Below are 10,139 nucleotides of genomic sequence, written 5' to 3'. Positions count from 1 at the left end.
CACCCCGGGAGATACCCCTGAACCTCTGAGTCGAGCAGCCTTGACAGACACCCCACACCTGATACTTATTTGGGCTCCTGTTAGTCAGGGATTCTCTATTATGAAGCCAAACAGATGGTTGTGTGATAACTTTTTCTACTTGAATTTGCTGAAAAGATGGTACATGACATTGATTTCATCTTCTTGTTTTGCACATGAAGAACCTTGGGCTCAAAAAAGGGTTCAATGACAAAACAAAGTTGCCCCAGGTCTTCCAAGTGCATGCTTGTCTTAGACTCCTGACTTTCGACTTACTTCCTTTTGAAGCAGCCAGAGTATGTCAAAGCTCTCAGAATAATTCTAAACCTCTGCTTAGTCCTTTAAATTGCTTAATACATTTTCAAAGGTCTCATCAGGTTTGATTCTCAGAATAACTGGTGAGGTAGATATTATTAATATCCCTACATTATGTGAGCTTCATTCACTTCCTTCTCAACCACTACTGCCTCTTGGCTCAGCAGTCCTGCCACGACAGATTATTAGTTCCCACTCACTGTTCTTTTCTGATGGTCTTCAGCTCTTTCTTTGCCTCGTATTTCTGCCTTTAGTCTATCTCTACTCATCTCTTAGAAGATTCTGTTGTAATCCAGCGGGGGCACATAACCACAACATCAGAGCAGACATCAGCTAGCCTGAATCCAAGGAGCTCTGGCAGGCTCACAGGAGAGGCCATCTACAGTGCCTAGATGATTTATTAAATTTTTAAAAATACCCATAGTGTTAGGTATAAAATGTGCCTAGAGTCAGTCCTGGACAGAAACAACTTCTACTAAGGCAACACCTCAGATTTTAGAAGTAACTGTCCTGCCCACTATTTATACCAAATACACTCTGCCTTCTTAGCGCTAACTCAAATATGCACCTTGTGAGCATGGCGCAGGCTTGCTCACATATACACACACACACACACACACACACACACGCACACACACATTTAGGTTGATGACTGTAATGTGCTACCATGTATAAAATTGAATACTCTTTTATTAGAAATTGATCCAAAACACAGTGTAGTTTGCCCATTCAGTTTACATATGGAGTTCAGATGTAACTACTTACTATCCTATGAAGTCTTGCAACTCCAAGTGTGGCCCCTGGGTCAGCAACTCTGATGTTAACCTGGAGTAGAAATGTCGAATCTCAGGCTCAGCTCCAGACTGACTGAATGGAACTTGGAATTTTAACAAGAGCTCTTGGGTGTGTGTGCATGTTGGAGTTTGAGAAGAGCTATCTAACCCTAAGTTACATGTGCTATGAGTTCCTGTAATCTAACCTTTGCTGCAGTATACGTCCTTCTCTTTGATGTCTTGCCTATGAAACTTGAGGAAATTCTGTGACTCAAAATGTATTCCCCTCACCCACCCTTTTTTTTAGTATTCAGGAGTATAAATTGGTATAATACTTGCTTTCCAGCAAAGAGATTTGCTTTATTTGTCTCTTCTGGTTAGATTGGGATTGAAATTCATAATGGAATTCCTAACATTACCGGTACTCAAGTGCCATGCCGATTTGCAAATTCAATTGGGTACATCACCTCAAAACATACAGTTCCGTGTCTACCACATAGCAGCATGAAAAATTTATAAAAAATAGAGTTGAGTATTTTTGTTTGTTGAATTTTATGATTTTTGCAAGATGTTGGAGGGAGTGGAGAGAGAAATGTGGATGTGGCAAATCTGTCTTGTAATTCCTTGTTTTGACCATTAGGTTATTTCGTCTGCTCTGCTCTCACACTGGTCAAGAGGCTGAGTGTGCAAAGGTTAATGATACACAGTGTCTGTCCTGAAGCTGCAGATGGTTACATGGAGCACTGCTGTGTGCAGCTTGACAGCAACTACCTCCAGTCACACTTCACATAGGTGAACGGTGCTTTCCGCAGCAAGCTACACAGTGTCCCTAGTAGTGAGCCAATGAAGGTCGATGGCGAATGAAGGCACAGTGTACCTGGGAACCCTGGTAGCAGAGTGGAAGGGCATCCAGTTTACACTGAGTGGAGGGTGAGTATGGGTAAGCAGAATGTGTAAAGTGCACTCAAAATATATGGTGAACATTTAAATTAGGAATGATTACAGTAAAAGGCAGATTGCTGTGAATTCCTTTCAAAATACTCCTCCTTGATTGGAACATATTCATCCCATCATCTTGCCACTTTTGGAAGCAGTTCTGGAAGTCTTCTTTCATGAGTGTCTTTACAAGGTATGATAAAAATGCAGTGAATGCTGCTGCCCAGTGCCTGCCAACAGAAAGCAGGCTCATTTCAGTATGTCATTTCACACCTCACTCACTAGATCTGGCACCGTGTGACTTACAGATCTTTCCCAAAATCAAAATGGCCACGACATGTTAAATCAATTCAGGACATTCACAACAGCTCAACTAAAGACACTAACCAAAAATTGGCAAGGAAGAAGGGCTGTGTGTGCTCAAAGGGAGGGAGGGTAGTGTGAGGGGGGTTAATGTGAAAGTGTCTTTTATGGTAGTAAACATTTGAAATTCAAATGTTAGCCACATTTTTCAGTCACATCGTGCATGACGTTCCATAGGAAGATGAAAGGGGTGAGAAGCACTTGGATGAAAGCAGTGCCTTTGGAAATGAGCAAAGAAAAGGATGCCAACTGAACTGAGGTCACAGAATGGAGTGAAAAGTCCTACGTGGAAGGAAGTGAAAGGAAGGTTCTGCTTCTTGTCACTGTGTAGTTATAGATTGATTAGATGAGAGAAATAGCATGGGTAGAGGTAGCCAAGAGGAAGACTTGGAGATAAAATAATTAGTTGAACCCCCAACATTTTCAATTTGAGAGGCTGATAGAGAGAGGAATTGGGTTCATCCAGCAGGCACATGAACAGTGAGAAAAGATGGCGCTGTGTCTTTTTATATGGTGCAATACAAGGATCCCTCACTAATATTAGTCTGATGCCTCTGTTTCACAGCTACTCATTTACTTCCACAATCACTCTAATATATGGCTTGTGACTCTGTCACTCCACAGAAACTTGCTTTTGAAGGGCTTTAACAACACAGAGACTGCTATAGTTTGGATCTTTAATGTCTCTCAAAAGCCCACATACTGAGGGCTTAGCTCTGGGGTGGCGTAATTAGGTGGTGGAGGGATCTTTAAGGGGCCGAGCACAGTGGCAGCCTTTAGGTCATTAGGGCCACATCCTCAAAGGAGATCACTGGACACCAGCCCCTTCCTCTTGTCTCTGTCTTCCTAGTGCTGAGGTGAATAGTTTTGCTCTGCCACGAGTGCCACTCATAATGTGCCATCTCACCACAGGCCCAAAAGCTACAGAGCCCCTCCGCCATGGACTTGAACCCTGGAAACTGTGAGCCAAAACAAATCTTTTCTCTTTATGAGTTGATTACCTCAAGTATTTTCTTATAGTACAGGAATCTAACAGAGATGTAATACATGGAATATACTTTTCACAGGCCCATTTTAAAAATATTTCTGACTTGTCATTATGTCCTTTGCTATCTCTGAGATATTAATTATGGTCATTTTTTATCCTTCTCTAGTCTATACCTTTTCCTGTGGGCTCTAACCAAACTTTAGACATTGGCCATCTCTTGTTCTGATCTGCACACTTTCTCTAGGATTTCTGTCAAACATCCCACAACCTTGGGATCCCCAAGACTGTAACTCTGTCATTGACTGACCTCCTTTCCACCACCCCAACTTCTCTTATAAGCTTCCCCTTTTCTTTCCAACCATCTTAGAAATAGTGTCATATTTTCTCACTATAACCTCAAAATTTTTGGAAACTGACCTATTTGTGCCCACAGTACTGGCTCATTTTCTCATCTAATTTCATGCAGGAGAAATCATTGCATGAAAAATTTAATTTTCCCTTTCTTTCAATTACTTATGCAATAAAGCCTTAACCTCCACAGATCAATCTTTTCAAATGCTTCACATATTTACATTCATCTTTCTCTTTCTACAGCTATCACTTTGAGCAAGGCCTTTAATAACCCATGCCTAGTTAATCTGGCATCGATTTTAAGAACAGAGAGTGAAACTGAACCACCTATGCTTGAATTCAAGCTCTCCATTTTACTCTGTGACCTTGAGTAAGGCATATGATGTCTCTGATTCTCAGCTTCCTTGTCTGTCTCCTGGAGATAATAATGGTTGCTTATCTCATACCTGTTAGAGGATTATATGAATTGGTTAATGTAAAACATTTATAGTGGTCCTGATACATTACAAGCACTGCTGTCAACATTGGAAATTATCACTATTAGTCTCTGCATAGCTCTCTAATTATTCTATTTAACTCTTACCTATTTGCTTAGCCTCTTAACGATCCTGCTTTATAGCTTCCCAGTGGTACATCTCTACCATCTTCCTAAAACATCTCCAACATATCACTCTCTTGCTGAAGATCCATAATTGTCATTTCCTCCTATTTACAAGAAAATTGCTCTACCTGCTTTTTAAGGATCCCCATAGTTTGGTGTCGTGCTGGATGGTCACCCTTTTTTCTCACCCTTGCCAAATGTCATTTCCTCTTAGTCTATATTTCAAGCCCAGTATGGTGCTGAGTTGTAGGAATGAAAGGGAAAGCAGGATGAATATGTTATTTGCCTTACATCCAGTTTAGATTCAGATGGATATGGATTCCAATCCCAGCTCTCTATGACCTGAAACAAGTGACAATCTCACTAAGCTTTAGTTTCTTCATCTGTAAGACCCTAAGAGTAATCATTTTCTACAGCATTGTTATGGGTGAAAAATAAAATGTTTGTGAGCTTCTTCTAGTCCTCATTAGAATGAGTCTGGATACATCTGAAACACATTGATTAAATGAGATTTAATGGCTGTAAAATGTTAAAAGTGAGCTTGAAGTGAGTGCAAACAAATGGAACATATGCAAAGCTACCTGTAAATAAGCAAACACCTGGTGTGTATGTGAAGCACCAGGGAAATATACAAGCTTATGAAATGCATGTGAAGAATTGATGTCAATTAATACAGCTTGTACCTTACTCTTTGCCTCACTTACAATTGCTGCTTGCTTCTGGGAGGACTTCTCAACCATCTCTGCCTTGCTATCATCAAAGTCCAACTCTGACCTTGACATTTGGGGAGATGTCTTCTTCCAACTCACAGTTCTCTTCTGGTCCCTTGCAATATCTACAACATGCATTGTCTAGACTGTTAGTGCAAAGTTTATGGTCAACTTCCCCACATTATTAGTTTAATTTTTATGTTTGCATGTTTGGTCTATTCAGCTGAACTATGTGTGCTTCTTGAGTACAGAAACTGTGTCTTTAAACTCCTTCAGCAAGTAGAACAGAACTTTCCCAACAGCAGCCCCAGGTTTGTGTTTTTAATTTAATGTACTGTGGAAAAGAGGAAGTTCTGTCATGCTGACTTGTTATGCTACACGAATGACATGAACTCATGGGCTCTGCTCCTCCTTGGCATGAGGAGGTTGTGCAATTCTCTGCAAGGCTGGTCCTCCCAGGGCAAATACTGCATAGGCACCACCAAACCATCCCAGCATTGTTTCTCTGAGTCAGTCTGGTGGTGATCAATGTGGAGTATGTGAAGTCTGGTTGTTCTACGTGAAAATTATAACTGCTTCCTCTTTGGTGAAAGCATTTAGAGTGAGTTTAGAAGAAAATAAGATCCAGAAAAAGTCTCACTATGAATAATTCATGAAGCATTTAAAAAAAAATAATCCCCAGAAACTGCCTGCTCTTTTCTCATCTGGCAATTTTGATTTGGGTTTATATGGATTTTATTAGTTTAAAGAGAGATGCTTTCATAGAGCCCTGACTTTTCTCCTAGTTTATTTCCATGGACAGACCACATAGATTTATATGTAAGTAATACTGTCATGATGTTTAGGTGGCCTGAGCCAACTCCAGCTTTCTGTCCAAACATATTACAGAATCTGCCCCTTCCTCAACAAATGCTTACATGGTGACAGTGATGCCTTCAGCCACACTGCACAGCCCTTGCTGGAGTAAAGGAGGCTATTCTCAGCATGGCTTGGAGATCTATTCTATTCTATGCTCCAAAGAAATTATGGTTTTATTGGTTATCTGGACTTTTCTTGTTATCAGAGTGGAAGTAACAATCTCTCTTAGATGAAAGTGAAATTATCATTAATATTTAACCCAGAAACTTCAAGCCAGTGCCTACTATATGAAACTGAAATTTTACCCTACTTACAACTTAACAAGGTAGCCTGCACCAATTCAAGGATGTTGATGAAAGACATAGAGTTTTGGGTTAGATAAGTTGAGTTTGTATTCTTAGAAACAGGAATACTTAGAGTCTTCTCATTATTTTTCCCACTTCTTGATCACCAATTCACATAGGGGATGGAAAAAGGGACCAAGTGATATCTGCATATGCAGTGGGTTGTATGACAGGGGAACCCATTCTTAGGGAAACCACATTTTTTATAATGGACAATAAGTATATCTTCTCTTTGGCGTGGAGCAAAACATTACTTCACCTTTTCAAGAATATCTGTGGTACAAACTTCCTTGAAGAGATAGTCCTGAACAAAGTCAGTCATTGTCTGTGCTCCTTAGATGAACAAAATGTGAGATGTCTGCCAAAAATTGCTTCCCCATAGAGAAAGGACTTCAGGGGCCAGTACATTTTAGATCACATATAGATTTCTCTATATTAGTAAGTGAGTTCTGTATTTTCTGTTCCTGAAGGAGTTTCCATTTTTCAGGTGATATTTTTTGTTGGCCTCTCCTGTACTATCAAATGTGCCTGATATTGAAATATTATGATGGACAAAACAGTTACAATCCCTATTTGTTTCACAGGATAAATAGAATCACTGGAGGCTTTCAGGGATTTATCAAGTAATACAAAGTCTCAATGGACTTAGCTGCTAAAGATGGTAGAGTTCAGTATTCAAACCACCATACATGAATGGATTTATGTCAATTATTCTATTATAACTCCTTCTCTGTTATGAATGTCTAGAAACTTAAACACTTGATTGTGAAGTTTAAAAGAGCATGAATTACAGTTTATTATGCTCTGTTTCTTGGTGTTTTCCTATAACTTTTTGTGCTGCTTTTTACCATGCAGGTGTGTGTGCGTATACATGAACACACATTGGTGCATGTATGAATGTGTATTTATATGAATTGCCTTTAAAGGTGTTCTTTATGTCCTTCACATTATTTTGCCCTAAAGTTATAATTTAGCCAGTCACACATGTAATCCAAGCATTTAGGAGGCTTAGGTAGGACCATTACAGGCTTCAGTCCAGCCTCAGCAATTTAGTGAGACTATGTTTTAAAATAAAAAAGTAATAAGGATGTAACTCTGTGCAAAGGCTCTGATTTCAATCCCCACTGCCTAAAAAAAAAAAAAGTGCTAGAGTTAGATTAGTCCACTGCTCCACACCATGGTAAAATGGCAAGATAATTTTTATCTGGATGTTTGCCACATTGAAAGCTTTAAAACATCAGGCATAACATGCAAATTCTGATATTTCATAACCAGCAACCTTTACAATTCATAAATTAGATACATTGCTTCCTATTTTCTGTATATGAAGGAGAGAGATAATAAAACTGAAGGAAGTTTGGATCTTCAAATGACTTGGGACCACAACCTTATCCCAAATGCTATTTTCACCACGTGTCTTTTTCAAAACAGATACAAAATATAATTTTTCTTTTTTTTTCCAATTGCCAGGAAGAGGAATATGATGACATTTCATTTCTGACAAAACATCACATGGTTATCTACTCCCTGCATCCCCTCAAAAATAATGCCTTTGACTTAGTCAAACCCAGCCAATATATTTTCTTAGCATTTTCCCCTCGACTTCTAAATTCCATATACGCATTTATATATTTAGATGCATAAATGATCTTTATTTACTTATGTCTAAAGTATAAATTTTAGTGGCATGTTTCTGTGCTGAGTTCTTTGGTGCCCAAGGTGTCAAGAGGTCTTTACAAGTTCTGACCTTTGAATCTAGGTGTTACGTTTTACCAACACTCAGCTGGGGAAGGGCCAAAGCTCAGCTCTAAAATCTTTGTGTGCTGCTCGATTTAAATTTGAAACTTGGCACACTGTGTCCTCCTGTGCCTGGTTATTATTTTTGGATTACAAAAAGGTACATGTTTTTATAATTTTCTGAGGGGCTCCTCTACAGCTTTTCTAGAACTGAAGTCAGATCTTGCTTCCAGGGCTATGTTCCAAGGCTGAAAATTCATTTTATTAGCAACTCTCAGACAGATGAGCTCTATTTTTGAAATCCTGTCTCCTGGGTTCTATTTAATGGTCTATGTAACTACTACAGAAATATACTTACTGCATTTCTTCTTCCCTTGCTGCTTAGAGGACTCTGACTTCCAACCAAAGCCCCAAAACCATCTAAGAAAGGAAAAGGAGAGCTAAGCCATATGCAGGTGAACTTTAGTCAGCATTTCTGAACTTCAGAACCTCAGGACCTTTGGAACCTCAGGCATTACAAATAGTAGTAATAAGTAGCTACCTAGGCAGCATAGGAGGAGGAAAATGAAAACATATATATTATTAAAAAAAATATATATATTTATTAATACCCACATGTATTTACAACTGATACATTTTTGGAAGAGTAGGGATAAAGAGCAACATTTTAGTTAAGTAAAAAGCTTCTAAAGACACTTGGTTTTCATCTTATGTTACTCATTATTTTTGAAACTATAATCTTAGCTTTCTGAAACTCAGCTCTTCTGAGACTCTTATTCGGAACATAATGCAGAGTCACAAAATAAACAAAAGGAGTTGCTATGAGCTAGATGTGATATCAGTGTTTGCTCACTAAGGCCCATGAACTTGACTCAGAGGCAAATCCCTCTTTAAAACCTAGTTATTTTTAGTTCATGGATAAATTTAAAACTTGGTTATCCTTACCTGTTTGCATTAGTTAGCTAGGGCCTCAATAGCAAATATTATTGTATAGATAGATGAAGCAACAGAAATTTATTTCCTTATAGTTCTGGAGCCAGAATTCCATGATAAAGATGATGGTGTGGTTGGCTTCATTGAGGCCATTTTTCTTGCTTATAGGTGGTGGTCTTCTTCTTTGACTTCATGTGGTCTTTCTCCAACGCACACACATGTTTGTGTCCAAATTTCCTTTTTATTAGGACATTGGTCATATTGGATTTGGACCCACCCTAAAGATTTCATTTTAATATAGTTATCTCTTTGAAGATCTTATCACCAAATAAGATAACATTCTGAGAAACTGAAGATTAGGACTTCACAGATAAATTTGAGGTCGTGACATAATCTAGCCTATAATGTTGTTCATAGCAAGTTTGGAAATGAAAATAGAAACTGTAACGAAAGCAAGATAAGTCTCTAATCAGACATGCTGATAATAGGAATACCCCAAGAAAAGGAACAGAGATAGAAAATTTACTGAAAAACATAAGAACTGTTGTAAACATCCCTGCATTTCTCAGGAGGTTCCAAGATCTTCTTGATATAATTGCAAAATTATTACACACATCAAGAAAACATGAGATTGTCGATCAAGCCTCTGGAGGGAGAGGGACTGGAATGAGGACTGGCCAATGTGGGTGGAAGGGAGGAGGTTGTCCAGGAACAGGAGTACGTCCACAACTTGAGCCAAGAAAATGAAGATGGCCACTAAGTCCTGCCCTGAGTGTGACCAACAGGTTCCTGTTGCATATAAATCATGTTCTTGTGGTTACATATTTATTGGCAGAAAACTTTTAAATGCAAAACACTCAGAGAAATCACCATCTTCTGTAATAAACAAGCATGAGGCTAAGAGGAGGCAAACAGAGTTAGGAGAGAGAAGATAAATTCTACAGTAAATAAGGATTTAGGAAACAGAAAGAGATCTCGAAGAACAGCCATTCAGATCATATCAGATGAGGAAGAGGGAGACCTAAAAGTCCATCTGCCAAAAAACAGGAGGAAGAAAGAGAGAAACAGGAAAAGGAAATTGACATCTATGCTAACTTCTCTGATGAAAAGGCTTTCGTGTTGTCAGTCGCCTTGGCAGAAATAAATAGAAAAATTATCAAAGACTGATATTATCTGATATTATCTGATAAAAGACTGATATTATCTGATCCT

At 38.8% G+C, this 10,139-nt stretch overlaps 1 pseudogene; it reads left to right on the top strand.

Moving 5' to 3' along the window:
• Positions 1 to 1,959: 1,959 nt before the first annotated feature.
• On the top strand, positions 1,960 to 10,094 carry LOC104861594 (annotated as a pseudogene).
• The last annotated feature ends 45 nt before the right edge of the window (positions 10,095 to 10,139 follow it).

The sequence above is a fragment of the Fukomys damarensis genome, unplaced genomic scaffold (assembly GCF_012274545.1).
Source record: "Fukomys damarensis isolate Sample0158 unplaced genomic scaffold, DMR_v1.0_HiC HiC_scaffold_10, whole genome shotgun sequence".
NCBI lineage: Eukaryota > Metazoa > Chordata > Mammalia > Rodentia > Bathyergidae > Fukomys > Fukomys damarensis.
This window is presented reverse-complemented; position numbering and strand designations above follow the sequence as displayed.